Genomic DNA, 19,406 nt, shown 5'->3' on the forward strand with positions numbered 1-19,406 from the left:
AACTTCAATTAAAATTAAAGTGGAAAATAAAAGTTTTCAAAAATTTAAACAAAAATGTTCGGTGGTTGCCAAATAATACACTGGTAATTATTGTGGAGAAAACTCCTTTTTAGAAAATGCCTAAGTATTTTAATATGGATTAAAAGGTGAAAGAAAATAAATAAAAGAAAATGCAAAACAAAACAGAAAACAAAAAAAAAACAAAAGCCCCCCCACTGGACCTGGCCCAACTGGGCCAACCCCAGGCCCAGCCGGCCAGCACCATCCCCCCCCCCGGCCGAAAGGCCCAGCTCCACCCCGGCCCACCTCTCTCCCCTTATCCACTCCCCAGGCCCGCCCCACCGACACCTCCCCCACTCACCCCCCCAAAATATCTCCTCCTCCTCCCTCCCCCCGATCCAGAACGGGATCGAGAGGAGGCCACCGTCGCCGACCGCCCCGCCGGCCTCGCCCTCGCCTCGCCGGAGCGCTGCCTCGCCGGCCTGCACCCCAACACCGCATCGCCATCGTCTCCGTCTCCTCCCCGCGCACCGCTGCCACCTCCCTACGGCCCCAGTGAGCCGCACCTTCCTCCCCCCTTTCTCCTCTGCCCCCGCGCACACCCCGCCGCAGCCGCCAGCCCCGTGCTCCACCGCCGCACGCGCGTACGCGCATCGCCCCCCCAGCGCCCGTCTGCTTCCGCCTCGCCGCGCCCTGTGCATGCCGCCCGCCCGTGCTGCACCCCTATTCGCGGTGCGCACCCGTGCCCCGAACCGAACGCCCGTCGACCGGCCTCCGTCGCCCGCCCCCTCTCCTCTCGGTCACCGCCGCCCCGCTCGCGCTCCGCCGCGCCCAGACGCGCTCGCCCGCGCGCCCGCGTCGACCTCGCGCCGCGCGCCCCCCCTTTCCCCCGTGCGCCCCGCGCCCGAGCTCCGGACGGGCTCGCGTCCGCCGCGCTCCTCGTCGAAGCCCCGCGTCCCCTGGCCGTGGCCGCCGGCGCCGGCGTGCGCCGTGCGCGCCCCGCGCCCCGCCCCATTGCCCGTTCGGGCCGTGCCCACGCCCCGCGCCCGTAGCCGCAGTGCCCCCTAGGCCACTGCCTAGTGGGCCTCGCCCCTCTGGGCCACTGCCAGGTGGGCCTCGCCCCACCTGAGCAACTGGCCACTGGGCCCGACCCCCTGGCCCAATGACAAACGGGCCCCAGCGCCCCAGAACGTTTACAAAAAAAAATTAATAATAAAAAATAATAATAAAAAATAATAAATAAAATAAATAATAAATAAAATAATAAATAAAATAATAAATAAAATAAATTAATAATAATAATAATAAAAAATTAATTAATAAAAAATAAAAAATAAAGAAAATAAAAATAAAAATAATTTTAATTAATTAATTAATTAACTAACTAAATTAATTAAGTTAATAATCCTGTTTAATTTAATTAAATAATAATTATTTAATTAAACACTAATTAACCTAAACAGTGAATGACAGGTGGGTCCCACTGGACCCACATGTCAGTTGACTTAGTCAACCCCTGTTGACTGCTGATGTCAGCATGACATCATGCTGATGTCATAAATCCAAATTTCGAATTAAATTAAATAATTAATTAAATTCCAGAAATTAATAAAATCTTTAGAAAATCATATCTTTTAATCCGTAACTCGGATTAAAATGTTTTCAACATGAAAGTTGCTCAGAACGACGAGACGAATCCGAATACGCAGTCCGTTCGTCCACCACACCTCCCTAACCTATCGAACTAGTAACTTTCCCCCTCCGGTCCGTCTGTCCGAAAAAGCGAAACATCGGGAATACTTTCCCGGATGTTCCCCCCTTCGCCTGTACCACCTACTGTCGCGTTAGGACACACCTCGCACTGTTCATTGTCATGTCACGCATCGTCATGCTTATGATTGCATTGTATTTACTGTTTCTTCCCCCCTCTTCTCTCCGGTAGACAACGAGACCAACACTGCTGCTGCCCAGTTCGACTACGGAGTTGACGACCCCTCCTACTTGCCAGAGCAACCAGGCAAGCCCCCCCTTGATCACTAGATATCGCCTATTCTTCTCTATACTGCTTGCATTAGAGTAGTGTAGCATGTTACGGCTTTTCGATATCCTATCCTGATGCATAGCCTATCCTTGCTACTATTGTTGATACCTTTACCTGCAATCCTACATGCTTAGTATAGGATGCTAGTTTTCCATTAGTGGCCCTACATTCTTGTCCGTCTGCTGTGCTATACTATCGGGCCGTGATCACCTGGGCGGTGATCACGGGTATATACTTATATACTATATACATGACACATGTGATGACTAAAGTCGGGTCGGCTCGTAGGAGTACCCGCAAGTGGATCTTTGTGGCGGAGCGACAGGGCAGGTTGAGACCGCCTAGGTGAGAGGTGGGCCTGGCCCTGGTCGGCGTTCGCGGATACTTAACACGCTTAACGAGATCTTGGTATTTGATCTGAGTCTGGCCATTTGGTCTATACGCACTAGCCATCTACGCGGGAGTAGTTATGGGTATCCCGGCGTCGTGGTATCAGCCGAAGCCTTCTTGACGTCAGCGACTGAGTGGCACGCGCCGGATTGGACTGGAATGCCACTAGGCTAGGTCTGCTTCCGGCCGCGTACGCAACGTGCAGGTGTGCATAGGGCGATGGGCCCAGACCCCTGCGCGCATAGGGTTAGACCGGCGTGCTGACCGCTCTGTTGTGCTTAGGTGGGGCTGCGACGCGTTGATCTTACGAGGCCGGGCATGACCCAGAAAAGTGTGTCCGACCAAATGGGATCGAGCGTGTTGGGTTATGTGGTGCACCCCTGCAGGGAAGTTTATCTATTCGAATAGCCGTGTCCCTCGGTAAAAGGACGACCCGGAGTTGTACCTTGACCTTATGACAACTAGAACTGGATACTGAATAAAATACACCCTTCCAAGTGCCAGATACAACCCGGTGATCGCTCTCTAACAGGGCGACGAGGAGGGGATCGCCGGGTAGGATTATGCTATGCGATACTACTTGGAGGACTTCAATCTACTCTCTTCTACATGCTGCAAGATGGAGATGGCCAGAAGCGTAGTCTTCGACAGGACTAGCTATCCCCCTTTTATTCTGGCATTCTGCAGTTCAGTCCACTGATATGCCCCTTTACATATATACCCATGCATATATATTGTAGCTCCTTGCTTGCGAGTACTTTGGATGAGTACTCACGGTTGCTTCTTTCCCTCTTTTCCCCCTTTTCTTTTCTATCTGGTTGTCACAACCAGATGCTGGAGTCCAGGAGCCAGACGCCACCGTCGACGATGACACCTACGACACTGGAGGTGCCTACTACTACGTGCAGCCCGCTGACGACGACCAGGAGTAGTTAGGAGGATCCCAGGCAGGAGGCCTGCGCCTCGTTCGATCTGTATCCTAGTTTGTGCTAGCCTTCTTAAGGCAAACTTGTTTAACTTATGTCTGTACTCAGATATTGTTGCTTCCGCTGACTCGTCTGTGATCGAGCACTTGTATTCGAGCCCTCGAGGCCCCTGGCTTGTATTATGATGCTTGTATGACTTATTTATGTTTTAGAGTTGTGTTGTGATATCTTCCCGTGAGTCCCTGATCTTGGTCGTACACATTTGCCTGCATGATTAGTGTACGGTCATATCGGGGGCGTCACAACATCCATATATGATTCTTCAAGTTGCTTGATGAGAAACTTGGAAGTTATAGCTTCCATTTGGTTGTCAAGATCATTAAGCTGGGCAGTGAGCTTATTGATCTCAACGGAATCTTCTCTCATTTCTCGAACAGGATCAGAGGCTTGAGTAATGACTTCACTGGGGATCGGCAAAGATGCCACTTCACCATCGAACAGGTTTTCCACAAATCTTCAAGCTGCTCCATAATGAATAGTTGATTGAAATAATGAGGAGCATTGGAGTGGTCATCAGTCCGTGCAGCAGGAGCAGTTTGCACTGGGTTTTGCTCGGTTGGAGGCATAGTAGCCAATGGCTGTGTCAACATCGGAGCAAATTGAGCAGCCTTTTCTTTCACAACATCAGCTCGTGGAGCACTTTGCTCGGCAGAAGGTGCTGTGATTTTCTTCACCTTTGGCTTTCGAATTTTCTCTCCTGGCTGAGCTGTGCTTACTAGGGCATCAAAAACCAAATCTTGCATGCTAATGGCCTCAGGATGAGGGGTTGTATCCACATGGTCTACCATAGTGACAGTGGTACGAGGTGTTTTTCTCTTCATGTCGGTCTTCTTTGGTGGCGCTATTGGGACGACACAAGCTCGAAGGTCACGCAGTATGGTGGAAGTAGTGATGTTCACTTGTTCGGAGAGAGTTGCGTCAACTTCTTCCCTTGTGATTGGAGGATCATCTTGATTGGAGGAATCACTTTCATCATTTCTGTCAACTGGTTTAGCTGGACTTTTCTTCGGTGCGCTATTTTTCTTCAAAGTAGCAAAGTTGGGATCATGTTTGTGCTTTGAACGCCCTTCTGATTTTCCTTCCGCCTTTTTCTTTTCGATATCAGATTTCATAATATGACGATTTTCTTCTTCTAGAGCTCTTTCTTTTTCTGCCTTCTTGGCTCTCTTTTCAGCATTCTTCAGGCACTTAGCCATTTCATCGGGATAGGAGTCGGGTGTCTTAAGAGATGACTCGTGAGCATCTAGTGGTGGCAGAGGTCTCTCCTAGGGATCACATGCTCGGACAAGGATAATTTCACGGCAGTCGCCCCATGGAGGATGGAAGGCAAAGTTCTTCACATACCGAGGATGAATCATTTCATAGTTAAACCACATGCGTACCCAGTGATGCCGAATCTTTTGCAGACGCCTTCTTTTCTATATGGTTGTTTCTCCCGGAACAGTGTTGTAGTTATCATGAGAGATATAATGACCTGAATTTTTGAATGGTTGTCTACCACCTTTCTTTTTCTTCAGAGCATCTTCTTCCTGCTCATCTGCATTTTGTTTGGATCTCTTTGTTTTGCTGGTAGATGGGCCTACCATTGGGCCCTTGGCATTTGGATCCTTTGACTCATCCACTGTGCCCAGAAATGCCACTTCATCATCGACCATGCTCATTGGTTGAGCAGAATCTTCAACAGATTGCATATTCCTGTGAATAAGAATAGATTCGAGGGAAAATGGGGACAGGGTTACAAATGCTCACAGCGAGGATTTTTCCGAACGAAATCGTTTTGAAGAAGAAATAGATGCAGACTTTGAGAAATGTTTTGAATGAAGGAAACCTCTCGATGAGAAAATATTTTGTGCATTATGGTGTGAGCTAACATGATCGCGAATGAAATGGTGTCTGATGGCAATATGCTTCGTGCGAGAATGCTGCACAGGATTATGTGCAATTTTGATGGCACTCTCATTTTCACAATATAGAGGGATATACTTGACCTTGATGCCATAATCCTTCAAAGTTTGCTTCATCCACAATAACTAAGTGCAACAAGCGCCGACATCAATATATTCGGCCTCAACCGTAGAAAGAGATACACAATTCTGCTTCCTTGATGACCAACAAACCAATGATCTACCGAGGAAATGGGATGTCCCCAAAGTAGATTTCCTGTCAACCAAGTCACCAACCCAATCTGAGAATATCCAATGAGATCAGACTGTGCTCTCGAAGGATACCATAAACCTAAGGTGGGTGTGTGAGCCAAATATCTCAGAATGTGCTTGACTGCTTGGTGATGCGATTCTTTTGGTGCAGCTTGATAGTGGGCACACATGCAATCATTCAAAATAATGTCAGGTCGGGATGCACAAAGGTAAAGAATAGAACCAATCATCGAACGATGGGCTTTCTGATCGTAATCCTTACCATACACATTTGCATCCAGCTTACCATTCGTGGGCATAGGAGTTTTGTAGCCCTTCATTTTGGAATCTTGCATTTTTTAACTTCTTCAGGCATTCTTCCAGATATTTCTCCTAAGATATGAAAAATCAATTTGCATGTTGACGAATTTGCAGTCCGAGAAACAACTTGAGTTCACCCATGATAGACATTTGATATTTATCGGACATCATTTTCCCGAACTCAAAGCTGCAAGCATTAGAAGTACAACCGAAGATAATACCATCCACATAGATTTGGCATACGAATAGGTCATTATCAACAGCACGAGTGAAAAGTGTGGGATCAGTGGATCCTAGCTTGAACCCTTTGTCGAGCAAAAACTTCTTCAACGTGTCATACCAAGCTCGAGGGGCTTGCTTCAGCCCATATAAAGATTTCTTCAACCTGGAAACTTTGTTAGGAAACTCAGGATGTTCAAAGCTAGGTGGCTGTCTAACATAAACTTCCTCATCACTTTCACGATTGAAGAAAGCACTTTTCACATCCATTTGATACAACAAGATATCATTGTAATTTGCATAAGCGAGAAGAATACGAATTGCCTCAAGGCGTGCAAACAGGAGCATATGTTTCACCAAAATCAATACCTTCTACATGTGTGTACCCTTGAGCAACAAGACGTGCTTTGTTTCTCACCACAATGCCATTTTCATCTTGCTTATTGCGGAAAATCCATTTTGTGCTAATGATATTGTGCTTCTTAGGATTCGGTTTGTCAACCAATTCCCACACATCGTTTAGTTCGAATTGCACCAATCTGGATCATTCATGGCTTCATCATAGTTGGTAGGTTCTGCCAGCGAAACAAACGAGAAACTACCACAGTAGTTAGCCAAACGAGTGTTTGACACGAGAAAAATCTTATCATGCGTCTCCTTGAGAAAGGGAAGAGGGAGTTTGATTTCTCTCATGCGTCGGGGAAAAAATGCGTGCGGGCGTGCCTATGTACCGTGGTACACAAAGAAAAAGGGGTATGTGTCACAGCCCTAGCTCAGCCACTGTTATCTTTGCTTGATCATCATGTCATCATGTTTAAAATTCAAATGAATTTGAAATGGGGATGTTGAAACCCTAGCACCAAATGAATTCAACTAGGTTCAAATAAAAATAACTTCAATGAACTTGAAATGCCCTTCAAAAATGTTCATCATTCTTGCATTGGTTTAGAGGCTGTGCCAAAAACGGTTCACATTTTTCTAGGACAACTTGGGTCATTGAATTAAATAATAAGTTAATTGCATTTGGGCATTTAAATGCTATAAACTATTTTAAATGCCCAAATAATTCTGAATTTAAGTGAGGGTTGTTGGAAATAATCCAAACCGAGCCCACAAGTATTTTCAGGTTTTTGGAAATGCTTTAGCAATTTATTTAAAGCTAACACAAATACAGAAAATAGAAACCAGAAACTAAAATAAAAGAGAGAGAGAGAGAGAGAGAGAGAGAAAGGCCAGAGGCCACTTACCTGGCTCGGCCGGCCCACGTGGCCCGTGCCAGTCACCACCCACCTTTGCCAGTAGGCAGAGGAGGGACACCGCGACGCCGGCGAGCTCGCCACGCCACCTCCCTGCCTGCCTGCCCTCGCCCCGCCAGCGCAGCGCCTCGAAGGGCCTCCTCGGCGTCGCCCCGAGCCCCTAGACACCTCACTTTCCCCCCGCCCTCTCTCTCGCCCTCTTTTCGCCATGGCCTATGCAGCCGCGCTCGCGCCGTCGTGAATTCACACCCACCGCCGCCTCCTCATCGCCTGCCTTGTCCACGAGATCCGCAGTGTTCCGCGTCATCGAGCAGGCTGAGCCCCGAGCGCTCACACGCCTTGCACCGCCTCCACTGAGCCATCTTGGACCTCTCGCCGCCGGAGATCCCCCTCGACGCCCTGACTGCTTCGGTTCCTCCCCGAGCTCGCCGTCAACACCGCCGTGACTGCTGTGAGCCCCTGCCTCTCTTCCCCCTCTCCGTCCGCTCTGCCGTGCACCACAGCGACCGCACCGAGTTCGCCCGCACGCGCCGCTGCCGCCGCACGTTGCCATCGTGGCCACAGCCACGCTGGCTTGAAATCAAGCGTGCCACCGTGTTCGCCGCATCCGCTGCAGCCCGTAGCACCGCTCCACTCCCCTTGACGTCCCTCCTAGCGTCGAGTCTGAGCTCGTCCGAGCTCCGGCAGCCAGCAAACTTGTCGTCGGCGTCGTTTCCGGCGACCCCGAGCTCAACCACTACCACCACTGGATGCGGCTCGTCCCCAACTTCACATAGATGGCCTCCGCCATCCTTTTGGTCGCCGGAGCGCGAAGCCCGCGCCCCTCCGCCGCGCCTGCTGCCGGCGGCGGCTAAATGCCGGTGGTTAGCCCCGGTTTGACCAGGGGTTTGACCTCCCCTGGGTCTATGATAGGTGGGGCCCAGCCCTGCTAACTAACCTAGGTTAGGGCTAACTAAATTTAGTTAGTTTAATTAACCACCGACACGCGGGACCCACTGGTTAGTTTGACCTGGACCGGCCCCGTTGATCTGGTGACGTCACAGTGACGCAATGCTGATGCAATAATGAATTTTCTGGATTTAAATTTATTCAGAAAATTCCAGAAATTGCTACAAACTTCAAAAAATCATAGAAATTAATCTATAGCTCAGAATGCAAAGTTTTATATAGGAAAAATGATCAGAAAAATCCAAGCTATCCATCTGTACTGGTTTCATGCATGTTAGAGCAACCTAAGCTTGCTGTTTAGATGAAACATGATAATGCACTTATATGAGTTCATAATTTAGGCTTGTATTTGAATCTTTGATTCAAATAAGCTCAAACCACCCTGGTTTTAGTTGCATTAGCCCAACACACTCATTTTTCCATGTCATTTGCATGCATCATAGTGTTGCATATTGCCATGTATTGATTGTGTTACCGGTGTGATCTCCGTGGTAGGTTCTGCTCCCGAGGATATTCACGAGTATCCAGTTGAAGGGCAGTACCCCTCGACCACTCTGTCAGGCAAGCAACCCCCCCCCCCATTTGATCATATCGATACAATCCCATCTTCTTTCTCATGCTCTCATTTACTACATTTAAGAGAACAACATTTCAAACTGCTGTGTGCTGCGGTAGTTGAACCCATTTCCTCTGCATGACCTGTCTTTGCCACAATAACTAGATGAAACCCACTAGCATGTGTAGGAGTTGATTGATCCATGTTTGTGTGTCCTACCATGCTATGCCTGCTATGCTTAGAGTCGTGTCAGGTCTGGTTCATCTGGGTGATGGGCTAGAGTGAAATGATCATGTCGGTAATGAGAGTGAGGTGTTGAACACGATTTGGTAAAGGTATCGATGAGAGGCCATGTAGGAGTACATGGCGGGTTGTTTCATTGGAACCGTCCTTAAGCACCGAGATCTGTATGTGTGATTTAAGAATCAGCTACTACCATGCATTGGGATCCTTAATTGACCCTCTCGGCTTCTTAACCACCCTCGTCCTCTGTCCAGGACTTGCAAGTAGTTTCTCGTGTTTGTAGTATACTGGAGGCCGTGCGCAGCGCTGACCCTCGGTGTGGGCTGTGCTGCGGTAGGTACGTGGCCGGGTATGCCGGGCACCCGTTTGGTGTCTCGGAACCCTGTACACATCGTTCGGGGCCGTATGTGGAAACCTCGGCCGGACTCCCTGCGGATGGAACCTGAATTGGCGATAAACCTGGACTAGATACTTAAGTGTTTAGGCAGGCCGTGGCCGACACCCTCGTTGGGCTTCCGCTTGAAGGTTGCCGAGTACATGTCGTGTAAACGGCGATAAGTGGTGGAAGTGTGTGTGAAGAAGTACACCCCTGCAGGGTTAACATCATCCATTCGAATAGCCGCGTCCGCGTTAAAGGACTACTTGGTTGCCTATACAGTTCATAGAAAAGTAAATGGAAACTACTAAAAGCCTCAAGACAAGTGTGAGTGTCGTGGATGGCCCTTCCGTAGGATGACGGAAGAGGATCCGCGGTAGTGTATTGTTGCGGTGAGTAGTGGACTCTTGTGTGCAAAACATTTACAAGTTGTTGTCTCGCAGGATAGTTTAGCCAAGAGTCAAAGCTGGCTTGCTGCAATAAACTCCACTATCCCTTTGTCGATAATGTGCATGTATGTAGGATCTAATGTAAGTCTTGATGAGTACCTTTGTACTCATGTTTGCTTAATAAAATGTTGCAGATTAGAACACCGCCCCCTCCGATGGGTTCTATGTAGATATCGACGTTGATGAGTGACTTGTCACCCAGGTGGTGATCCTGTGCCGTGAAGGGCCTTTGTAGATAGACAGGCTTCGTCAAGCCTTCTTTCTTTCTAGTAGTTTGTACTCAGACAAGTTTTCTTCCGCATGTGCTTGTATGTTTGTATGACTTGAGTGTTGGGTCGTGTGACCCCTACCTGTATAAACATGTTATGTATGGCTCTCCGGAGCCTTTTATATAAAGTACTTGAGTTGTAGAGTTTTGTTGTGATGCCATGTTGTATTTCCACATATCAAGCATATTGTGTGTATGATTGAAATGCTTGGTATGTGTGGGATCCGACAACCTAGTTGTCTATCTTTCGTAGCCTCTCTTATGGGAAAATGTAGTCTAGTGCTTCCACTGAGCCATGGTAGTCTGCTACAGCCCGGTTTCCCGGAGTCCTGCTAGCCCAGTTGCTACTGCTCCGGAACACTTAGACTGGCCGGCATGTGTCCTTCTTCGATCTTGTGTCTTTCCCTTCGGGGAAATGTCACACGGTGTCTTTCGGAGTCCTGTTAGCCTGCTACAGCCCGGATTCCCGGAGTCATGCTAGCCCAGTTGCTATAGCTGGAATTCACTCGCTGATGACCGACACGTTCGTTGTTGGGTCATGTATGCCTGTCCCTGTAAGTTAGTGCCACTTTGGGTTGACGACTAGTCATGTCGGCCCGGGTTCTCTGTCATATGGATGCTAGCGACACTATCATATACGTGAGCCAAAAGGCACAAACGGTCTCGGGCCAGGTAAGGTGGCACCCGTTGGAATACCTTGCATGAGGCCGCAAAGTGATATGATGTGTTACATGCTAGATCGATGTGGCTTAGGATCGGGGTCCTGACAGCGTTGGCATCAGAGCCGGACTGCCTGTAGGTTCATCAAGACAAACTGGTCGATGTCGAGTCTGGAAATGCTTTAGTTATATGTAGGGGAATTGATTGTGGGAGGGAACCTACGGCTCTTTTTACTCCTTTACCTCATGACATTCTGATCTGAGTCAGTCCATTCTTTCCACGTGGATTAAGAACTAGGCTTCTCATCTTCTATCAGGATCACATGTTACTAATCCATAGACTTATAGGAGTGTTGGATTCAAGCCTCAGTTCAGTTTCTAGTAGTTCCATGTGTTAACAGTTGGTCTCGGAACCTTGATATTGTGATGTTGAGTGGTTATGCCACCATTTTGCATGATGTCTCAAATCTCTTTGAGCAATTACAGCCGTTATGTTGTCCGAGTCATCACATGTTTCTAAATAGTCTGATGCATTTGCAAATCCATTCTTTCCGTTCTCGATGTTCCTTTGGGCCAGATTAACCACACTAATCGTCGAGTTGAGGTACTTCGTTGCCTCAGCATATATGTTGAAGCCATTATTATGACCCTAGGCATCCTAGAGAACCACCCACTAATCTAGCAATGCTCTATATTCCCAGTGTGATGATTCTGGCCGTCATTCTTGAAAGCATCCCATGATGCCATTTAGTTAGTAGGCATTCTATTCTTGGGTTCTTGAACCCGAGATTCACCCTACTTACTCATGTTGATAGTGTTTGCTAGTTCCTTTAGGATATTAGTAACCTTTGCGATAGTCCTCGAGGTCCGTCGTATTTCCCTCTTCCAAATACCATGAATTAACAACTTATGGCAAAAGTTCCTCGTTGAACCGAAAGATCACAACCAGAGTGCTCTTGATGAGTTCTTGATTCTATGTTGTGACTCTGCCAGTTCTACCTTTCTGCATGGGTTATTCAGAAGAAATATGTTTAACTCGTTCGACATGCTAATCTATGCATCCACAACTCAGAAAACTATATGTTCCGTTGAGTTGTCCCTCTTCAGTGGTATTCTGACCTCCGTCTATCATTTGATAGTCAAGAGCATGCCATTGCTACCTCTTGACCACTGCGTTGGTTTTCCCTTGAAGGGGAAAGGGTGATGCAGTAAAGCAGCGTGAGTATTTCCCTCAATTTTTGAGAACCAAGGTATCAATCCAGTAGGAGGCCACGCACGAGTCCCTCGCACCTACACAAACAAATAAAATCCTCACAACCAACGCAATAAAGGGGTTGTCAATCCCTTCATGGTCACTTACGAAAGTGAGATCTGATAGATATGATAAGATAATATTTTTGGTATTTTTATGATAAAGATGCAAAGTAAAGAAAGCAAAATAAACGGCGCTAGAAATAGCTTGTTGTTGGGAGATTAATATGATGGAAAATAGACCCGGGGGCCATAGGGTTCACTAGTGGCTTCTCTCGAGAGCATAAGTATTGTGGTGGGTAAACAAATTACTGTTGAGCAACTGACAGAATTGAGCATAGTTATGAGAATATCTAGGTATGATCATGTATATAGGCATCACGTCCGCGACAAGTAGACCGACTCCTGCCTGCATCTACTACTATTACTCCACACATCGACCGCTATCCAGCATGCATCTAGAGTATTAAGTTCAAAAGAACAGACTAACGCTTTAAGTAAGATGCCATGATGTAGAGGGATAAACTGATGCACTGTGATATAAACCCCATCTTGTTATCCTCGATGGCAACAATACAATACCTGCCTTGCTGCCCCTACTGTCACTGGGAAAGGACACCGCAAGATTGAACCCAAAGCTAAGCACTTCTCCCATTGCAAGAAAGATCAATCTAGTAGGCCAAACCAAACTGATAATTCGAAGAGACTTGCAAAGATAACCAATCATACATAAAAGAATTCAGAGAAGATTCAAATATTGTTCATAGATAAACTTGATCATAAACCCACAATTCATCGGTCTCAACAAACACACCGCAAAAGAAGATTACATCGAATAGATCTCCACGAGAATCGTGGAGAACCTTGTATTGAGATCCAAAGAGAGAGAAGAAGCCATCTAGCTAATAACTATGGACCCGAAGGTCTGAGGTAAACTACTCACACATCATCCGAGAGGCTATGGTGTTGATGTAGAAGCCCTCCGTGGTCCATGCCCCCTCCGACGGAGCTCCGGAAAAGGCCCCAAGATGGGATCTCACGGGTACAGAAGGTTGCGGCGGTGGAATTAGGTTTTTGGCTCCGTTTCTGGTAGTTTGGGGGTACGTAGGTATATATAGGAGGAAGAAGTACGTCGGTGGAGCAACGTGGGCCCCACGAGGGTGGAGGGCGCGCCCAGGGGGTAGGCGCGCCCCCCTACCTCGTGCCTTCCTAGTAGCTTTCTTGACGTAGGGTCCAAGTCCTCTGGATCACGTTCGTTCCAAAAATCACGTTCCCGAAGGTTTCATTCCGTTTGGACTCCGTTTGATATTCTTTTTTTGCGAAACTCTGAAACAGGCAAAAAAACAACAATTCTGGGCTGGGCCTCCGGTTAATAGGTTAGTCCCAAAATAATATAAAAGTGTATAAATAAGCCCATTAAACATCCAAAATAGAATATAATATAGCATGGAACAATAAAAAATTATAGATACATTGGAGACGTATCAAGCATCCCCAAGCTTAATTCCTGCTCTTCCTCGAGTAGGTAAATGATAAAAACAGAATTTTTGATGTGGAATGCTACTTGGCATAATTTCAATGTAATTCTCTTAATTGTGGTATGAATATTCAGATCCGAAAGATTCAAGAAAAAAGTTTAATATTGACATAAAAATAATAATACTTCAAGCATACTAACTAAGCAATTATGTCTTCTCAAAATAACATGGCCAAAGAAAGTTATCCCTACAAAATCTTATAGTCTGGCTATGCTCTATCTTCACCACACAAAGTATTTAAATCATGCACAACCCCGATGACAAGCCAAGCAATTGTTTCATACTCTGGATGTTCTCAAACTTTTTCAATCTTCACGCAATACATGAGCGTGAGCCATGGACATACCACTATATGTGGAATAGAATGGTGGTTGTGGAGAAGGCAAAAAGGAGAAGATAGTCTCACATCAACTAGGCGTATCAACGGGCTATGGAGATGCCCATTAATAGATATCAATGTGAGTGAGTAGGGATTGCCATGCAACGGATGCACTAGAGCTATAAGTATATGAAAGCTCAACAAAAGGAACTAAGTGGGTGTGCATCCAACTCGCTTGCTGACGAAGACCTAGGGCATTTTGAAGAAGCCCATCATTGGAATATACAAGCCAAGTTCTATAATGAAAAATTTCCCACTAGTATATGAAAGTGATATATAGGAGACTCTCTATCATGAAGATCATGGTTCTACTTTGAAGCACAAGTGTGGTAAAAGGATAGTAACATTGTCCCTTCTCTCTTTTTCTCTCATTTTTTTTATTTGGGCCTTTTCTCTTTTTTTATGGCCTCTCTTTTTTTAGTCTCGAGTCTCATCCCGACTTATGGGGGAATCATGGTCTCCATCATCCTTTCCTCACTTGGGACAATGCTAAAAAATGATGATCATCACACTTTTATTTACATACAACTCAACAATTACAACTCAATACTTAGAACAAAATATGACTCTATGTGAATGCCTCCGGTAGTATACCGGGATAATGAATCAAGAGTGACATGTATGAAAGAATTATGAACGGTGGCTTTAGCACAAATACAATGTCAACTACATGATCATGCAAAGCAATATGACAATGATGGAGCGTGTCATAATAAACGGAACGGTGGTAAGTAGCATGGCAATATCTCGGAATGGCTATGGAAATGCCATGATAGGTAGGTATGGTGCTGTTTTGAGGAGGGTATATGGTGGGTGTATGATACCGGCGAAAAGTGCGCGGTATCAGAGAGGCTAGCAATGGTGGAAGGAAGAAAGTGCGTATAATCCATGGACTCATCATTAGTCATAAAGAAATCATATACTTATTGCAAAAATCTACAAGTTATCAAAGCAAAGTATTACGTGCATGCTCCTAGGGGGATAGATTGGTAGGAAAAGATCATCGCTCGTCCCCAACCGCCACTCATAAGGAAGACAATCAATAAATAAATCATGCTCCGACTTCATCACATAACGGTTCACCATACGTGCATGCTACGGGAATCACAAACTTTAACACAAGTATATCTCAAATTCAAAACTACTCAACTAGCATGACTCTAATATCACCATCTTCATATCTCAAAACAATTATCTAGTATCAAACTTCTCATAGTATTCAACACACTCATAAGAAAAAAAATACTAATCTTGAATGCCTATCATAATTAAAGCAAATTACCATGCTGTTTTGTAGGACTCTCAAAATAATCTAAGTGAAGCATGAGAGAACAATAGTTTCTATAAAACAAATCCACCACCGTGCTCTAAAAGATATAAGTGAAGCACTAGAGCAAAAACTATATAACTCAAAAGATATAAGTGAAGCACATAGAGTATTCTAACAATTTCCGAATCATGTGTGTCTCTCTCAAAAGGTGTGTACAGCAAGGATGATTGTGGCAAACTAACAAATAAAGACTCAAATAATACAAGACGCTCCAAGCAAAACACATATCATGTGGTGAATAAAAATAAAGCTCCAAGTAAAGTTACCGATGGAAGTAGAAGAAAGAGGGGATGCCTTCCGGGGCATCCCCAAGCTTTGGCTTTTAGGTGTCCTTAGATTATCTTGGAGTGCCATGGGCATCCCCAAGCTTAGTCTCTTGCCACTCCTTGTTCCATAATCCATCAAATCTTTTACCCAAAACTTTAAAACTTCACAACACAAAACTTAGCAGAAAATCTCGTGAGCTCCGTTAGCGAAAGAAAACAAAACACCACTTCAAGGTACTGTAATGAATTCATTCTTTATTTATATTGGTGTTAAACCTACTGTATTCCAACTTCTCTATGGTTTATAAACTATTTTACTAGCCATAGATTCATCAAAATAAGCAAACAACACACGAAAAACAGAATCTGTCAAAAATAGAACAGTCTGTAGTACTCTGTAACTAACGCAAACTTCTGGAACTCCAAAAATTCAGCCAGAATAGGACGACCTATAAAATTTGTTTATTGATCAGAAGCAATTGGAATCAATATTTTATCACGTTCTGGTGATTTTTAACAATTATTTTTGTGAATAGAAAGTTTCTGGAATTTTCAGCAAGATCAAATAACTATCATCCAAGAAGATCCTATTGGTTAAAGTCGGCACAAACACTAATTAAAACATAAAAACACATCTAACCAGAGGCTAGATCAAATATTTATTCATAAACAGAAGCAAAAAGCAAAAAACTAAAAATAAAATTGGGTTGCCTCCCAACAAGCGCTATCATTTAACGCCCCTAGCTAGGCATAATAGCAAGGATAGATCTAGGTATTGCCATCTTTGGTAGGCAATCCATAAGTGGCTCTCATAATAGATTCATAAGGTAATTTTATTTTCTTTATAGGGAAGTGTTCCGTGCCTTTCGTTAACGGAAATTGGAATCTAATATTCCCTTCCTTCATATCAATAATTGCACCAATCGTTCTAAGGAAAGGTCTACCAAGAATAATAGGACATGAAGGATGGCAATCTATATCAAGAACAATAAAATCTACGGGCACATAATTCCTATTTGCAACAATAAGAACATCATTAATTCTTCCCATAGGTTTCTTAATGGTGGAATCCGCAAGGTGCAACTTTAAAGAACAATCATCAAAATCACGGAAACCTAGCAAATCACACAAAGTCTTTGGGATCATGGAAACACTAGCACCCAAATCACACAAAGCATAGCATTCATGATCTTTAATTTTAATTTTAATAGTAGGTTTCCACTCATCATAAAGTTTTCTAGGGATAGAAGCTTCCAACTCAAGTTTTTCTTCATAAGATTGCATCAAAGCATCAACGATATGTTTGGTAAAGGCTTTATTTTGACTATAAGCATGTGGAGAATTTAGCACGGATTGAAACAAGGAAATACAATCTATCAAAGAGCAATTATCATAATTAAAATCCTTGAAATCCAAAATAGTGGGTTCATTAATATCTAGAGTCTTGATCTCTTCAATACCACTTTTACCAATTTTTGCATCAAGATCTAAAAAGTCTGAATTTTTTGAACGCCTTCTAGGTAAAGGTAGATCATATTCAGTCACATCATTATCAAGATTCATATTGCAAAACAAAGATTTAATAGGGGACACATCAATAACTTTTATATCTTCATCTTTATTTTCATAGAAACTAGAAGAACACGCTTTCACAAAACAATCTTTCTTAGCACGCATCCTAGCGGTTCTTTCTTTGCACTAATCAAGGGAAATTCTCATGGCTTTGAGAGACTCATTGATATCATGCTTAGCTGGAATAGATCTAAGTTTCAAGGAATCAACATCAAGAGAAATTCTATCAACATTCCTAGCCAATTCATCAACTTTAAGCAATTTTTCTTCAAGCAAAGCATTGAAATTCTTTTGCGAATTCATAAACTCCTTAACACTAGTCTCAAATTCAGAAGGCATATTATTAAAATTTCCATAATAATTGTTGTAGGAATTACCATAATTATTAGAGGAGTTACTAGGATACGGCCTAGGATTAAAGTTTCCGCTATACGCGTTGTTACCAAAATTATTCCTACCAACAAAATTCACATCCATAGATTCATTATTATTCTCAATCAAAGTAGACAAAGGCATATCATTAGGATCAGAAGAAACACTCTTATTGGCAAATAATTTCATAAGTTCATCCATCTTTCCACTCAAAACATTAATTTCTTCTATCGCATGCACTTTTTTACTAGTAGATCTTTCGGTGTGCCATTGAGAACAATTAACCATAATATTATCTAGGAGTCTAGTAGCTTCTCCTAAAGTGATTTCCATAAAAGTGCCTCCCACGGCCGAATCGAGAAGATTTCTAGAAGCAAAATTCAATCCGGCATAAAAAATTTTGTATAATCATCCACAAATTCAAACCATGTGTAGGGCAATTACGTATCATTAATTTCATCCTCTCCCAAGCTTGTGCAACATGTTCATGATCAAGTTGCTTAAAATTCATAATATCGTTTCTAAGAGAGATGATCTTAGAGGGCGGAAATTACTTAGAGATAAAAGCATCTTTGCACTTATTCCAAGAATCAATACTATTTTTAGGCAAAGACGAAAACCAGGCTTTAGCACGATCTCTAAGCGAAAAAGGAAATGGCTTCAATTTTATAATATCATTGTCCACATCTTTCTTCTTTTGCATATCACACAAATCAACGAAGCTATTTAGATGGGTAGCGGCATCTTCACTAGGAAGGCTGGCGAATTGATCTTTCATGACAAGATTCAATAAAGCAGTATTGATTTCACAAGATTCAGTATCGGTAAGAGGAGCAATCGGAGTGCTAAGAAAATCATTGTTGTTGGTATTGGTAAAGTCACACAATTTAGTATTATCTTGAGCCATCGTGATAAGCAAGCAATCCAACACACGAGCAAACAAGAAGCACGTGAAAAAAAAGCGAACGGAAAAGAGAGGGCGAATAAAACGGCAAGGGTGAAGTGCGGGAGAGGAAAAGGAGAGGCAAATGGCAAATAATGTAATGCGGGAGATAAGGGTTTGTGATGGATACTTGGTATGTTGACTTTTGTGTAGACTCCCCGGCAACGGCGCCAGAAATCCTTCTTGCTACCTCTTGAGCACTGCGTTGGTTTTCCCTTGAAGAGGAAAGGGTGATGCAGTAAAGTAGCGTAAGTATTTCCCTCAGTTTTTGAGAACCAAGGTATCAATCCAGTAGGAAGCCACGCACGAGTCCCTCACACCTACACAAACAAATAAAATCCTCGCAACCAACGCAATAAACGGGTTGTCATCCCTTCACGGTCACTTACGAAAGTGAGATCTGATAGATATGATAAGATAATATTTTTGGTATTTTTATGATAAAGATGCAAAGTAAAGAAAGCAAAATAAACGGCGCTAGAAATAGCTTGTTGTTGGGAGATTAATATGATGGAAAATAGACCCGGGGGCCATAGGTTTCACTAGTGGCTTCTCTCGAGAGCATAAGTATTGTGCTGGGTAAACAAATTACTGTTGAGAAATTGACAGAATTGAGCATAGTTATGAGAATATCTAGGTATGATCATGTATATAGGCATCACGTCCGCGACAAGTAGACCGACTCCTGCCTGCATCTACTACTATTACTCCACACACCGACCGCTATCCAGCATGCATCTAGAGTATTAAGTTCAAAAAACAGAGTAATGCTTTAAGTAAGATGACATGATGTAGAGGGATAAACTCATGCAATGATATAAACCCGATCTTGTTATCCTCGATGGCAACAATACAATACGTGCCTTGCTGCTCCTACTGTCACTTGGAAAGGACACCGCAAGATTGAA

Source organism: Aegilops tauschii, chromosome 6, assembly GCF_002575655.3.
Source record: "Aegilops tauschii subsp. strangulata cultivar AL8/78 chromosome 6, Aet v6.0, whole genome shotgun sequence".
Taxonomy (NCBI): Eukaryota; Viridiplantae; Streptophyta; class Magnoliopsida; order Poales; family Poaceae; genus Aegilops; species Aegilops tauschii.